Source organism: Colossoma macropomum, unplaced genomic scaffold, assembly GCF_904425465.1.
Source record: "Colossoma macropomum unplaced genomic scaffold, Colossoma_macropomum, whole genome shotgun sequence".
NCBI classification, from domain to species: domain Eukaryota; kingdom Metazoa; phylum Chordata; class Actinopteri; order Characiformes; family Serrasalmidae; genus Colossoma; species Colossoma macropomum.
In genome coordinates this window covers 35,681,500-35,698,426 of record NW_023494802.1, presented here as the reverse complement: position 1 = coordinate 35,698,426, position 16,927 = coordinate 35,681,500, and positions in this window count along the sequence as shown.

The window sequence follows — 16,927 nt, the reverse complement described above, 5'->3', positions numbered from 1 at the left end:
TTATTCAGTAATGTAGTGGCACTGAAATGCAGTACAACACAGCAGCTAGCGACCAAAAGCACATTTTATTTTGATTTGTTATTAATAGTCCACATAATGTGCTGGAAATATATCAATATTATGAAAACAATTCATTGTTCGCGGTTCATTGAGGCCTACATACCACTGCAACTGGCAAATCTGGATCAAATCAAAGTACTACTGGTAGTTTTCCATTTGATGTGTTGTGGTGCACTGTGTGAGCCCAGGTAAGTCTACACCAGCTAAAAGTACAAGTCCTGGATGCTCTCCTCCAGTTGGCACGGCAACCGGAGTGATAGGAAGAGCGGAACACATCTCGAATGAGCCTCTCTCCTTCCTGACCACTTTATTTTCACTCACTTTGCTTTGCCGCTATTGTGTAAACCAGGGTCTATTCTACATTATTCATATGTTGTATATTTTATACATGCTATTACTATATTTGTTGCATACTGATCCCATACGGAAATCTGAGATATGTGAATATATGGATTTCAAATACATTACATAAATGGATTTCCTTTATATGCAGCTTATATTTGTCACATATGGACATTTATGCCAACTTATTTATAACTGACCGTTTTCAAATATGAGGCATGTGTTTTAGCCTTATATATACACACACACACACACACACACACACAGACACACACACACACACACACACACACACATATATATATATATTAAAAAAATATGTGAAAATGTTGTTCCCTGACACATTTAAGTAACTTAAGATTTGAAACAAACAAACAGATAATAGAGTAACAATTATAACTGCACTGGGATGTGTTCAATCATATATCAGACATTTGTCTATTATCCATATATCGCTGGTATCGGAAGAAAACCTTGCATCTCCATTTTTGACGTTTTTCAGTTTTTGACATAATTTTGAAAATACCCGTGGTCATATATAGTGTGTAAATCTCATGATTAATGGACCAACAGAAATGACCTGAAATTACTTGGAAAAAAGTCTGGTTCTATTGACTTACATTAAAAGTAAAGTAGGTTTTTTCTTTTTCCTGTAAAGTTGTCATTTTGGAGATACGAGGTTTTCTTCCAACAACAGCGATATCATGCATATATGATCACCCACCTATCAGACATGTATGTATGATCTATATATTATGCATATAGGTCTAATATTCAATAATTACAATTACAACATATGTGTACACATAATTTAAAATATATGCCTGACCCATTATGATATGCGTACATATATGGCCATATATCAGATTTCAGTACAGGATGACAGGATATGATTTCATTTTAGCACTGCCAGTCATTTTTTCACACCACTGACATTCTACTAGTTTGGCAGAAAATCAAACGTACACAATTTTCCTTTACTACAAATGTGGTCAACTGCCTCAAGTAATCTCAAATAGATCTGTGTGTGTGGTTTCTGACACTATTTGACAAACTGCCATCTATAACCATGTAAAAAATACACTGCATAGCTAAAACAGTAGCAGTAGCCATCCTGAAGCATGAATTGTGCCTTTACTTATAAGACTTTATCATACACTATAAATGGTGGGTTATAAACTAAGCATGCATGAACTTTTATGACCAATTACACTTATAATTTAATTACAGCCAAATTGGCCGGTGGCCGATTTTTATCAGCCTGTTTTTTAAGCCGAAGCTCACACTCCTGTACTGTCTCTCAACCTAAGTTGCAAAGTAACTAAAATTATTTGCTTTTTAATGGCACAAACTGGCAAAATTTGTAAATAAAAAAATCAGTTGGCTGTTTGTAACATGAAAAACAAAGTGCTGCAGTCCTAGCATTCTAATACTGCACAAATGTACATACCTTGCTCATGTAATTATGTCATAAAATTGCAACACATATTGGCCAAAATAAAAATATTACCCGACTGCCAATTGTGTTTAAATCAAAAATCTGCTGTGCATTCCCTACTATAAACATTCACTACTTGTTAGCTACATTAGCTTCATAGGTCCCGTGCAAACTAAAGAAGCAAATGTCAGACACCAAACACATTTGATCGACTGCCACATTTGAGGTAAGGGCAAAAAAAAGGCATGATCCTGTAGGTTTCCCATTTAAAATGTTGTTCTCATTCCATCGGTCTCTTCTCTCATGCTCTTCTCTATTTAAATCAGCAGTCTAGAACTTCAGCCCCTGTGTGACCAAGACCTCAACCATTCAGCACTTTTTATATAAAAATGCTCATGGAGATTCCCCCTTTGTTCCATCTGTAAGACCTTGTAAACTTGATCTTCTCCTGCGGCAGTGAACACTAAACAGTGCCTCTCCCTTTTCTCTCATGAACCAGTCACCTGTGTTTTGAAACTCTGAATGGGATTTACGCTGAATGATCCTTCAGTCTGAGAACTTCTGAGCTACATTTACCTTCAACTTGTACAGGACAGATCAAAGGAACTTTAATCAACAGTGGACTTAGAAAGAAAAAAGGATTCCTATAGAGGGCTGTCTAATGGACTGAAATTATTATTTTGTCGAATTCGACCTCCGTATTGCTGACAGGTGGGCTCACACACTGAATTAAGGTTTCAATTAACTGCCTGTAGTCACATTCCTGCAGTGAGACAGGGACCAGTGCTGTAATATCTATAAATGTAGAGCACGCTGCGTTCACTTGCTTGATTTGGGCTGCGGCCAGCACGCTGAGATGAAAGGTCACCACTACTAATCAAACTGAGTACACACTCCGACCTAATGCACTCTGCCTGATTCCTGCCTGTCTGGCACACACATACACAGACTAGAATTTCAGTTCAGGGGGGCTAGTTACAAGATAGAGGGGCTAGCTAGCAAACCTTACGACAACCAACAACTAGCTATGCTTCATCCCAGCTAAGTTATTACAAAATTACCTTCCAGTATATAACTACACAACCTTTCCTAATTTTAATATTCAAAATAATTGCTTACCTACATTGTTTACTTCTCATTACCATGCTCAACTACTATGCTAGCTAGCATGCTAGTTCATCTACTATGCTAGGTAGTATGCCTGGAACTATGACAGCTAAGTTCTCACAACCTGGAGAAACAGTAGCCACACTAGCTGCAAGGGGGATAATTATATTTTACCAAACTTTAGATTCATTATCCATTTAAACTTACACTCCCAACACAAACTAGCTTGGCAATGTTTTTCAGGTGTTTGAAGCCATCAATACTGAGTGGAACAATATGACTTTTCTTTCTGTAAAAGGTGGCCTACAAGTTTACCCACAACACAAAAGAAATCAAAAGGAAAAGCTCTCTCATACTAAGTTACTTTATCTATTTGTTTCATGATTTGTTGGTAAGGCCATTAAAAGCTTAATGTGTTCATTTTTGGACATGGGAGTGCACATTGCACTGGCAGCAGAACAACACATTCAAATCAATCAATTCTTTTCTGTATTTTTGGTTTTTTATGTGGTACAGTTGGAAATGTGTAGGTATGCCCCTGTTAAACATACAGTAAAGGGATGGTAAAAGTCATCGAACAGATGATGACAGGCACGTGACATGAAATAGAATACAATCATTATAAGAGAGCTATGCTGCCTGCAAAAGGCTTTTTGCAGGCCCTGTTGTCAAACGGGTGTCATGCCCTTGCGTTTTGGTAAATTTTTCCCTACCAGTGGCTCTGAGTGCCAAAACACTGTGTACTATTTACTGAAACATAGAACAAAATACAACGTCCTCAAATATTTGAATAAATATTTTTTTAAGATAAGCAACATGGCAGACAGACAACAGTGTCTTGTTCACATGGACGCCGATCAAGGCTACAAGCATGATCATGTGACTGCTCGGACGTGGACGGAGGGACGCTATTGCTCCCGCCCTTTGTCCTTATAATAACTTCCCATCATAAAACAATCCCAAAGGCCAAGCTAGCAGACTGAGGAATCAGCCGGCTGTGCCAGGGCTATACTTAGAAAATTACAGCATTCTCCCCTCAACTCTGAGCACGACGCCGTAGAAAACAACCACGAGGGAATTGCATGCACGCACATATAAAGCGGAGAAGAAAGACTACATGCTGACTTGAAGGAATGGTTCAACAAGAAATTCCCCCCTAACCACAGATGGAGTTGATCAGCCAAGACATGTTTGGTGTCTGAAGTTCGCTTCTTTGCACTGGAGCTACAAGGCTAATGCACCTAACAAGTGATGGAAGCTTATAACCCACCAATTAGCATCAAGCTACATGCCAAAAACATCCTACACTTGCAGAGTGGACTTGCTTATGTGGCTTCTGACACTATTATCTAAAAAAAAAAGGGACAAAATTCATTGCATAGCTACAAATAGGAGTATCAGCCATCTTGAATCCGTATTTTGTCCATTTTTAAAGATAACAGTATGTCATACAGTGTCAGATTTCACATAAGCAAGTCTGAGGCAACACTGTGATTATTTAGGTATGCGGTCTGCACTAATGCTGATGCTAATTAGTAGATGCTAATCAGTAGGACTGTTTGATTCCAGAAGTTCATACACAGACAAGGAGATCTGGCACAATATTAAAACAATAATTCCACGAAAAATGAAATTTAGATCATTTTCCACTTCACCCAAATGCAGTCAACCAGCCTATGTTTGTGTTTCAAAATTTTGCTTCTTTACTTTAGAACTGGAGCTACAATGCTAATGTTGCTAACAAACACTGGAAGTCAATAGCCTCTCAAACCGTCTCCACAAATACATGCTTAACACTTCTCTAAACCTGCTCCAACCGCATCTTGATTCAGTTTTAAATAGTCATGGCCAGTTCCCACCTGCTAGCTAGGTCTCCACCATATCCCATGGGGGGAAGGCTAGCACGTGTTTGCTCCGAGTTATGTGAAATCACCCAAACTGCTGAATAAACGGACAGCAGAACATGCTTGGAAGAGAATGCTAACTATCCGATTGATTTACTTTAGCTAACAAACACCTGCATTGGCTAGCACTGAGAGATAGGGAGGGCCATTCTACCCAGCCAAAGGCAGTGGCCACAGATGGTTGTTTCAATTCAGGGGTTCAAACTCACAATCTACCGGCGATAGAGCCAGCACTTAGACAGTAGTGCCCCTGGATCTTGACATCAGGGACACGAGTTGTCAGTTTAATTACATGACAAGGGCGTTTCCAGACTACTGGTTGTACTCAGGCACACAGAATTAAGGGTGGCGCAGCCCAGCCTCTTTGCTTGCCAGTCATATGACCGTGGGCAGAACAAGCAGCATGAAAAACAGTTTTTTGACTGAATACTCTAACCAGAAAATGTTGTCCTTCTGCTCTGCTTCTCCTCTCACTCCTGCTCCCTGCTTATTCTCTGCTTGCTCTCATCACGTAAGAAAATTCATTTATTTTTTATTAAGTTATATTTATTCCAGCTAGCACAAACGACTGATGCATAAATAAGATAATTAGCATGTATTTTTTTGCCTCAAATTATTATTTCACTTTTATTACTATTAAATTTAATTACACAACATAACAAAAATTGTGAACTAATGCCTTTGATTTAATGTATATTTATGGTACATATAAGGCTACAAGCTAAGCTACAGGTTAGTCTTAATATGTGCGTTAGCATTTTTCTTGCTGCTTTGTGGCTGGTAAATACTTGTCCACATATGCTTATGCTAGCTCCACACTCGCATATGCTATGCTATATGCTATATGCTCAATGCCTTGTATTGAGAACAGTTGCCTTTGAGCCTGACTTAATGGAAATGTTCAGAGGAAGGAAAATTTGGCATTATGGAAAATGTAGTGTTTATGATGAATTCACTGTTCACAGTTATAAGGTTTGAATAGTTTAAAACAGAAAACTTTCTGGCCTACGTATTGACTCTTTTCTCTGTGATTACAGCAGGGCACTAGGACACATGCTCTCGATTCCTGAATGCCTGGAATCAGAGAAGTGACTGCTTTTGGGATCAACTCGCACTAACTAGTGTGACTGCTTTTGGGATCAACTCTACTAATTAGTGTGGTCTAAATTTGAATTACGTAGCTATAACAGCCCTACAGCTTCAGTGTAAAACTAAAGGCACCAAACATGTCTTGACTACATTTAGGGTGAGGGGATTATTATGCAAATTAGATTTTTTGCCAAATTATTCCTTTAAACGCTAACATGTCAGAGATCCCATTCCTGTCACCGTCTGTCGGCCATCTCTGTTTAAAGTGCTGAGCTGAGCTTGCCAGGACCATGATGCAATGTGGACTCTATGTCTATTTTTAAAAAGGGGCTTGGTGAAGAGCTCTGTGAAAACACTCTGCGTCTCTGCCTCTTTCTCTCGGGACGGAGGCTGCCCCTTCACCTCCAGACGAGTCAATGTTTGACTGTGCTGCGCTATTTATGTCACAACGGCCTATCAGAAGCAGCTCAGCCTCAGAATCCGACCTACCTGTGTGCGTGGTGTCTTACATAACACTAGAGCTCGATTAACACTATACTCAGATTAACTCTCTCTCTCTCTCACTCTCTTTGTGTCTCTCTCCCTCTTCTCAGCCCCCTTTCTGTCCCTCTCTCTCGCATCAGTCCCACTCTCTCATTCTTCTCAGTGCCTCGCCCTCTCACTCCCCCTATCTCTCTTGTTCCATCTCTCCCTCTCTCTTCTTATTCCATCTCTTTCACTCACTCTCACTTTTTCTCAGTGCATTTCTCTCTCCTTCTCTCTCTTCTCACTGCACATCTCTCTTACACTCCCTCTCTCTCTTCTCGCTCCTTCTCTCTTTTCACTCTCACTCTCTCTACTTGCTCCATCTCTCTCAGTCCTTCTCTCTACTCTCTCTACCACTCCCTCTCTGTCTTTGCCCCATCTCTCTCTTTCTCGCTCTCTCTCTCTCATCTCTCTCACTCCATGGCTGTGCCTTCTCAGACAGTACTCTGAGGCAGTGAGGCACACAGTCATGTCTGAATCGAATGTTTGTATAAAATGCTGCCATTTTCTGAAGGAAGCACAGATGTACCCTTTGCTGCCTTACATATCCCACTATCCTGTGTATCAGCATCAAATGCAGTTAGGAAAAAATAGCAGAAAACACCAGCACTGGCACACTGGAGGACAGCGAAACTATTTTGTGTACAATTACTTTTTATTTTGATTATGATAAGTTAAGTATGCTAGCCTCTGAGACAGCTGCCTTCAGTTTCAGACAGAGCCTTTATCTTACCTCTCTCTCTCTCACTTCCTCTCTCCGCTCTCCTTCTTCTCACTGAATCTCACGTAAGTCCTACCACATCTCTGCAGTCTGTGTGTGTTGTTGACAGCGGGTCTCTTGTCCAGCAACAGAAGGCTGCAGTTCTCGGGGAGAGCTGAAACAGAGATGAGAGATGAAGTGTGACAGCAGATCATCCACACAGCAAAGCAGCCTACAGAGCCGTCACTGGACCACCACGCTGCAAGCTCCTCAGAGAAAACAGCTCAGCTTCTAAGTGCTACCTGCAAAAAGCTGCCTGCCAAGGGGCCACGCTGTGATGAATAAAACACTTTACCTCTGGTCCTTTTCGTTTGCTATACTATTTAAATATAAGTTTCTTAGTACTTAGTTTGCAGCAAAGTAGCCTTTACTGACATGCTATTTAAACTCCGTGGACAAAATAGTGTGTGCACTAGAGATGGCACGATACCACTTTTCCTTTTCTGATTTCTTGAGTGCCGGCCGATACAGATCTCATCATTTTTCTTTAAAAGCTGCTAAGCTTTAAAGTAATTTATTTTTAATGGAAGCACTTCACTTAAGATAAGCATCTAAATGTAAGCTATCATGCTGAAACTACTTAAACACTCTACTAGCCAACAGGAAGAACTACACAGCTAATATCACATCACACTGTGTGACTGAGTGCTTTTCAGGATAGATTTGTTACAGTGCTGGATTGTATTTTTAACACTGTTGTACTGTGACTCATTAATGAGTGAACATATTAAATATATTTTCTACTCATAAACACAAATGTAGGATGAATTAAAGGTTTAGAATCTGTAATTTCTAAGGAATTTTTCTGCTGTTTCATTGAGTAGGCCTGTGAGGCTGGGTATCATTTGAATTTTTTCGACACCAGCCCGATACTTTGGAATCAATACTGATACCAAAACTACTTTTTGGTACTTTTTTTCTAATTATAAGAAAGAATTCTTCTTCTTCTTTTTCTTCTTCTTCTTCTTATAATTATTATCTTCCTTCCTCTTTTTGGCTCTTTTGATAATAACCTGACTGTAGAGTCTGATAAACACTTAACCACTAAATATAGTCATGCAATGGGGGGAAAAAAACACCTCTCCAGCCTAAACCAGAACCAGGGTTTAAACAGTCAGAAAATGCTGTAATCAATGTTACTGCCTTGTGACATTTCTTGACTTGGTGACTTCTAGTTTAAAGTATTTACTGCACAAGGAACTGTTCATATCTAATGGTTACTTACTTTTATAAAAATACTGCCAGAACTTGGACCTCTGTGAATGTGCACTATAGTCTTTTCTCTTTTGTTTTCTTCTTTTTCTTTTAAAAAATATTCTACCAATCATTTATGATGTGGTTTTCATCCAAAGTGTTGAAAATATGCATCATTTTTTAGACTTTTGTATTTTGTTTTAGTCAGTGCCTTTTGGGTTTTCATTTCTGGTACCCAGCCCTAGCTACAAATGAGAAATCATTAATATGAAATCACATCATGCATTTGTTTTCAGCAGCAATAAAAGACTTCTAGAGGCTAAAATCACAATGATGAAATGGATAGTCCGAGTTCTAAAATCTGATTGGTGGAGACGCGTTTGAAACTGTAGTAAACTGTAGCATTTACTAAAAATAGATGTATTTTAACACTTCATATTTGCCTAACAACAACCCACTACTGTGGTAAAATCTCTATAACACATGGTCTCTCGAAGCTCATTGCTTTATTTTAGGATATTATACAGGATATATGACATCACATGCTTGTTAATAACCAATCAGTGATAGGAATGGACATTTAAAACGTCATGCAATTACAATACCGGCACAGCAAATGTTCTCTACATTGACTTAAACAGGTCTTTTGTCCTGGACAATGCAGCATCCTTGATTTTAAAGTGACCAATGATAGTATTTAGGATAATGCTGTGACATTAATGCATGTGACTGCAGCATGGCTGGAGACTGCAAGGCTAAACGGCAGGACGTGGCCACTGTCTGCTGCATGTGGCCGGAGAATGTTGAAGATGTTGTCGAAAATGTCAGACATGCTGCTCCGCCAGAAACTGAAGCCACACTGGGACCAGTAATGCCGTTCTGTTTGCACTGCATTCAGCTGGACAGCACTCGGATTCTGCGCAGACAGACGGCACACTGTACCAAAACGCCGGCCAGGGGAATTTATTTGTTTGCCCATAGGCTGCTGCTGCTGGGGGTGATTTTTAGACCAAAGGCTTATGTGTTTTAAAGGAAGAAGGGTCTGCTCGGATTTAAGCGCACATAAATAGCCTACAGTGTCATCTGTAGTGTAGTTGTCCAGTTGGGCTAGCTGCTATAGCTGATTCAAATGTGCTTGTGATCTTTGGGATTTTTGCTCCTGATCCGTCCTCTGGACGTGTTTGTCTTGTCACATGCTTAAGCCAACTGTCAACGCTGGAATGCAAGGGGTTTTTTTGGAAGTCTAATTGGTGGATTTAGGGTGGGCCTTGCTGGCGTTATGAAGAACGCTCTGGAAAAGGTTATTGGTGGAATTACAGGCTGGCTAAAAAGGTCTGGATGAAATGATCCCTCAAAAAGAATGAGTTCTTTGAAGAACTTGTTTGATGGTGCGTTTTCAGTGGCAAGTGAATTATTGAAATAGCTTTTAAAAAGACATTGAAAGAAAAGGACAGTAAACGTCACTTGTTCTAAGTAAGGCTCTACAGAGGCATCTAAGAGACTGCCTATTTAAAGATTATATAATAAGCCAGAAGAGAGGAAGGTCTAAATATCAAGTTATCGTCAGCATGTCACATCATTATAGCCAGTCATTTTCCTATCTTAGCATGGCTGATAGCAGGCGAATGCAAAAAAACCCTCTCTTTATTAAAACAGGAACACTTTCACAAAGCAGGATTTTCTCAGACAGCCACATAACATAAGCCCAAAGTCAAGTCTATCAAACAGGAGAAGACCTAAGAACCATTGTTGTACAACCCAAGAGTTTGGCTTTAAATATCCAGCTTACTGAGAAATCCTGTTTGGTGAAAAACTCACCGGTTTCCCCACAGAAGCGTTTGTTAAAGGGGAATTCTATTGATTTTTCAAATGTTCTGCATAATTCAGTAACTGAGAGATCAGAGTGGTTTGATGTGAAATGGTTCATTGTAGAGAAACCTACCGACTCAGATTTCTTTACAGTGGTTATGACAGGAATCAGAGGTCTACAGCACAAATACAGCCATTTTATTTACTATCCAGAACCACCAATGATGTATCACCAACATGTATCTTCTGATTTTATGTTTAATGTTGATAATGGTAATATAGTGATGAAACCAAACGTTTTTGGGGTATTGTTTTGCATTGTAATGCCCTGCATGTACCTCTACACCATTAATTATCTTTAAAAGAATATTAGGTAGGCCCCGGGGGAATTCATACCCATTGTGTGTGATACTTCGCTTTTGTTTCTCAACAGCAGAGCATTTTTTATCAAATTGCATTGTTGAAAATAATTACTCTTGAATTGCCTGGCGCTTAGAACAATGGACTGGCCGCCCCAGAGTCCAGACTTCAACATTACTGAATGCATTTGGGATTACTTTGATCGTGAGAAGCAGAAAATGCAACCAACTTCTAAGACTGAACTTTGAAGGTGTTTAAAATATCTCTGCAGATTTCTTTGAAAACCTGAAAGTGAGTCTCCTGAAAAGAATGGAAGCTGTAAAAAAGGCAAAGAGTGGACACTTTAACTACTGAAAAATATAATATTATTGATGTGGTCGTAGATCATCAGTACTAGTGCTGGCAAAAATACATTAGCATAGCTGTGGGAAGTTTCAATTTCACACTGATATGAATTTGTTTGAATGTTTTAATAGAAAGAATAGATTCAAATGTGCAGCAACTCAACTGATCTGTAAGAGAAAAAGAGAAAATTCTAGCTTTTGAGATTTCTAATGAGTAATGAAGGCCTAAATGAAAATGTGAGGACTTAAATGTTTGTGTATTAGTAAATGAATATTTGATTTCAATAACATTTGAGTACAGTACAGATCTTCCAAAGTGATCCTTAAGTATAGTAATGAAGTACAAGCATTTTTCAACCCTGTCCAAGAAAGTGGAGAACAGTGATTTGGATGGTTAACATAATGTAAGCTAGCAGGTCTGAGAACAAGGCTTAAGGTTGGAATTAGGCTTCTGGACAATGGGGCAGGTTACATCAGGACATCACACTTTCAGTCTGGGTGACCAGCATCAGTCAACACACACACACACACACACACACACACACACACACACAAAGAGAACTAAAGCTGAGTGGGCTGGAAATCCAGCTTAGTGGGGGGTCTAGTGTGTCCCAATTAGGCAAAAGTTGAGATTAGCTCTAATAAGTATCTCGACCTAAATTAGACAGAGTGGGATTAGGGGCTTGCCATGGAGACGAATGGCTGCACAAAAATAAATTAATAAATACTATAAATAACCATGAACATACAAATTACAGGGCATGAGCGTGCAGATTACTAACAGACTTACACAGCACTGGGCCTGCACTTACCCGTCGCTTCACTGACTTCACATGGGTGTGCTGTATCAAACGATCATGCCACAGCGTTGAATGAACTGGACCAGCCTAAAATATGCTCTCTGTGTTCTGACCGAGGAAGGGCCAGCTCACCCTGACCCAATCTTTGTGAAGGAAAGCTGAACAATAACAAAACTCAGCTCAGAAGAGCTCAAAAGAGCACAAATACATATCCTTAAGTAGGATGAGGTCTTGAGGATCATAAGCCTTGAAGCCTTTGTGCAAATAAAGCATCAAATCCTCTTTCGTGTTAAATGTCTTTCACTGACAACAACATTCGTTTTAAAAAAAAACACAGAAAGTGAGAAAGTATGGTTGGTGTGAATTTGCCAGCTCTGCATGCAGTTACTGGGCCCAATTTATGTCTCATTACCTTTTTAAAAGCAAAAGAGTGATTGTTGTTTTGTTTTATTTTTGTGAAAAGTGAAGGATTCTATACCTTAACTTGAAATAAAACGATTAAAATGAGCATTTCAGTGATCACAAACACGTAAAATGTCTGTGTCCACCTTTAACATAGTGATTTTGGGCTGTCCCACCTTCTCTATCAAATATATTCATAACAATCTTCCAGTAACACCATCATTACAATGTTATTTAGTTCATTTTCAAACAATGCAATGTTAAAAAAAATTAACAAAAAAGTAATTTTAATGTGTCCCACATTTTATGCACAGTCCTGTAAAAAAATTGAACATTATGTTTATTATGAATGCTGCTTATTTTAGGCCAAATTCACAGTCCTGTTACCCATTTTTGACCTTCAAATATTTTCAAATGGCTTGAAACAAAGATTTTAATTAAACTTTTTGAATAAGTTTCTCAACTTTTCTCTTCTGCTCTAGGTTTTATACTTTACATGTGTTTTTACTGCATTAAAAAAAAGCTTAATGGAGAATATGATCTCTCCGTTCAACCATGTTACTCACTTCAACCCTGTTATTCAGTTATTTTGGGTGAAAATAGTCCTAAGCATTTAATTTAGTAGGTCATTTTAACAGAAGTGTGAATTTGACAAGAGTCATCAGTTTAAATTAAATTGCACTATTTTTTTGTTTAGAGAGAAAAAACCACTAAAGGTTGAAGTAATTGAAATATATAAAACACAATAACTTTGTATTTTTATCATTTATTTGAAAAGGTCAAAAGCATTTCATAAATATATGTATTTCTTGCTAGAAAACAATGAATTCACAGACATTTATAGGCTACATCTCTCTAAAAATTGGTAACAGGGGTTCTGTACATTTCAGAAAAAAACAGCCCATATTCTGATTGGTCTGATATGCCTGATTTGACAGCCCGAGGTGGGAAAATGACATTTCTGAAGGTCAAGCACTTACTTTGCTGAACATTTTGTGAAAAAACGCCAAAGAAAGAGGTGAATCTGTGCAGTTTCGAGGCCTAAAATGAACTGTGTTCAGTCAGCGCCGCTGAGACTCCAGAAGGAAGTCGTTTTCAGTCATTACTCACATGGAAGGTATGCCTTCCTTCTAATGTTATTAACCTCATATGCAAATGTCCACAGAAATGAAGAGGATTATTGTGATATTTGTGTGAAACATCGTTAGTGGACTAACCTGTCTGAGTCGCTGAGCAGCTTGTTGTTGTTTAGAAATGACGGTGGCGTTTATCTTGTTGGTGGCGCTGCGTTCAGTCACTGTAATATCAGCGCCATCTAGTGGCAACAGAAATAAGTAATATTAGTAACGAAATAAGAAACCTCAGGGCCCATATTATCTCACGTTTTAGTTATATTTTCTAGTATTTCTCCCTCTGAGGTGCCAAATCAGTCATAAACTGAAAACTTTTCCCAGCTTCTCTTTACAACTTTGAATTAAACAGGCTGTTTTTGGCGCTGCGACTCTAAGACTGAAAAAACAAACAAACAAACAAACAAACAAATAACAACAACAAAAACACTATAAAACCTTCAGCGTGAAGGGGCGGGGCTTGTTTTTCATGACATCACAAAAACAGTGGGCTGTTTTTGCAGCTTAGTTTCCAGATGTGGATGCAAGGGTGAACGGGTATGCTTTGAAACTTTAATGATGTTAACATACCAAATCAAAATCTTTTATTAAAAAAAAAGGGTTTTTTGTGATATGGCCCTTTAAAGGAACACTTCTGCCAAACTAAAAAACATAACCATCACCAAATCTGTAGTGAACGTACCTGCTCTCCTCAAACAACAGTGCAGTGCAGTAGTGGCTACAGGGAAATTTTCTGGTTTATAGATGAGGAGAATCCTTTTCTGATGATGTATCTTGAAGGTGGAGGAATTGTTGAAAAGCTGAGGTGGATACTTGAAACAGCTGTATGATTTTTTTTTCCCTGCTGGTTGGCTAATGGCAAAGGAGATAGATAGCTATTTATTAGCCACTTCTTTATCATAGTGCAGATAAGAGTTGGGAGTGGGGGGGGGGTAACACATGCTGATTATTGTAGTAAGAGAATGCTGATTAGGCATTAGGCAATTAGGCTGCACTACGTAATATTACATAACACAAGATAACATTAAATGCTAGTTTTAGGCTGTAAAGCCCCTTTAAAAGTGATTTTCATTGAAGAGCCTGTAAATCAGTGTTGAAATGTGTGTGTGTGTGTATATATATATATATATATATATATATATATATATATATATATATATTTATATTTACCAGCTAAATGTCCACACCGATATAACTAAATGTGCTAAGTAGTGTTATGGACAATTAAAGGGAAATTCCAATGATTTTTCTAAATTTCTGCATAATTAAATGGTTAACATGTAAGCAAAGCCATTTAGAGTGGTTGTGATAGGAACCAGACGTCAGAAAAATGTAATGTCCTGAAAGGTTAACTTACAGACAGTTATTACATTCAGTGGTTAAGAATGTGCTGTCTGTTTCCTCAGTCATTGTTTAACGATAGCTCAGAGATTGGATTATGGCCAAATCAGATTGATTTTTTTATTTTACCATTATGAACATATAACAATACTGTAGAACACACATGTAGGTTCGCTGGTAGTTCTGGATTGTAAATAAAATGGCTGTATTTGTGTTGTAGGCACTGTGACCGCTGGTTCCTATCAGCACCACTGTAAAGAAATCTGAGTCTGCAAGTTTCCTTACAATGAACCATTTCACACCAAACCACTCTGAATGACTTTATTAGCATCTGAACAGTTGTGCTTGGCAGTAATTTGAATTCCCCTTTAAGGTTCTTGAGCTTCAGTAATGGGGCAACTCATTTTACTGCTTTCTCATCTCCAGCCAGCCTGACTCAGCCCATATTCAAACGTACTCAGGTGTATTAGCAGTAAACTGGGCAGTGCTGTGGCCTTCCCAGAGAATGCTGAGTTAAAGGTCAGGATTTTTAAATAGAGAGTGTCTCCATTACATCTATCTACATATAGCCTAACCTCAAGTTCCAGATGACAATATCTCCTGGACAGCCAATGAAATCGGTCCTCCCTTCGGGAAAAGAGATGTGTGTTTCAAATGTAAGTCATTTTTTCCAAGCAAATTAAATAACCACAGAGGCCTAATTGGGTGGAACTTATTTGGCCTCGTTTCCTTCTCGTTCTTTCTCCACTTCTATGAACAATGAGCTGAACTGAATCCAGTCTTTGTTTCCATGATGAAAGCTCTAGAAATGATCACTTAGGCTTTTGGATAAACAACTGATGAGCCCTATCTTTCTTTATTAAGCAGCTTGCTGGTGTTGGCTGTCTTGATCTCAGCGATCATGAGGCTGTTACGCATTTAGGACAGTAAATATATTGCATTGTAGATCTCAGAGGTGATCTGCAGTTAGTTTTTTCTTTTTACATTATGATGAATAACAGATGCTGTGAGATCAGTGTTGACTGTAAATCAGCATTGACCCCATGACCTCTGTAGACAGCGAACGGCCTACTTAAAGTGAAGTATGCTAACTCTGAACTCATATCAGGAAAGACTTGTAGTTCAGCAGCGACAGCAGCATCAAATACAGTCTGTATTTTTGTATCTGAATAAGGTGGTTTTAGTATTAATTACCTGGGTGAGTTTTTGCTTTTTTATATCATGATGTAACACAAATTGTAATTGCAAACTTGCTTTGTTGAGATCCTGCTGGTGTGGGTTCATGTCATGTCATGTTTCCTCCTTGCAAATGACACACAAAACCTACTTAAAGCTAAAAGCTTCTCAAAATCTTGGAATATTGACTTATTTTCTTATTGACTCATTTTCTTTCAAAAAACTGGACTTGTTATGTTAAAATAATGACATATTTTCTCAAAAATGTTGTCCTATTATGTTGTAATAATTATTTATACTCTCCAAATTTTGACTTGTTATGCTCTAAAGGATGCTTTGTCATTCTTTAAAGGAATCATTATTTTGAGATTTCTGAAAATGTTTGACTTATGTTGTACTAATGGCATTTCCTGGAATGTTTGATTTATAATGTTGACTTATTTTGTCAGAATGTTCACTTTGCATGTTGAAATAATGACATTTTTTTTTTCAAAAAGCTGAAAAGATAGAAAAGTAGAAAGGGGTAAAACAAGCAATCAAGTCAATTCATCCTGAGACCTTCAGGTGGGACAACGCTGATTTAATGTGAATGAATTATGCATGTCCATATGAGGGTTATTTCAGATGAATTGCACATACACTTTAATTATTGAGTTGCTGTTTGAGGTTGTTGCTTATGTCTTTCTGTTTTATTATGCATGTGCGTGGCTAACTGGGAAAGTGTCATCAGCATTCATGCAGCATTTTCAGGTTAGCTGGGCCTGTAGCAAGTGACAAAATACTTGAAATATGGATGAGTCCTGCAGCAGGTCAGACTCCACCGTGTGACATTGCTGCAATTCCATTTTATACGTATTTCTCTTGTAAGTGTGCACCAAGCAATGATTCCATTATTGCAGCCTATCATGGAGGATGCAGAGTGCCACGTTAATAAATAAATCCATCAATATATTATGTAATATATAATTCAATAACTTCATAAATGCAAAAATACATTTTCATTTCATAGATCTGATGAAGACTGTATCAGATTATTTATTAAATGATAATTGAAGAATTTTACTGATGTTTCTATTCATGAGTTTGTTTATTTATTGAGAGATATAAGTGTGCAGTGATGGATTTGATAGTAGAATTATGTATTAA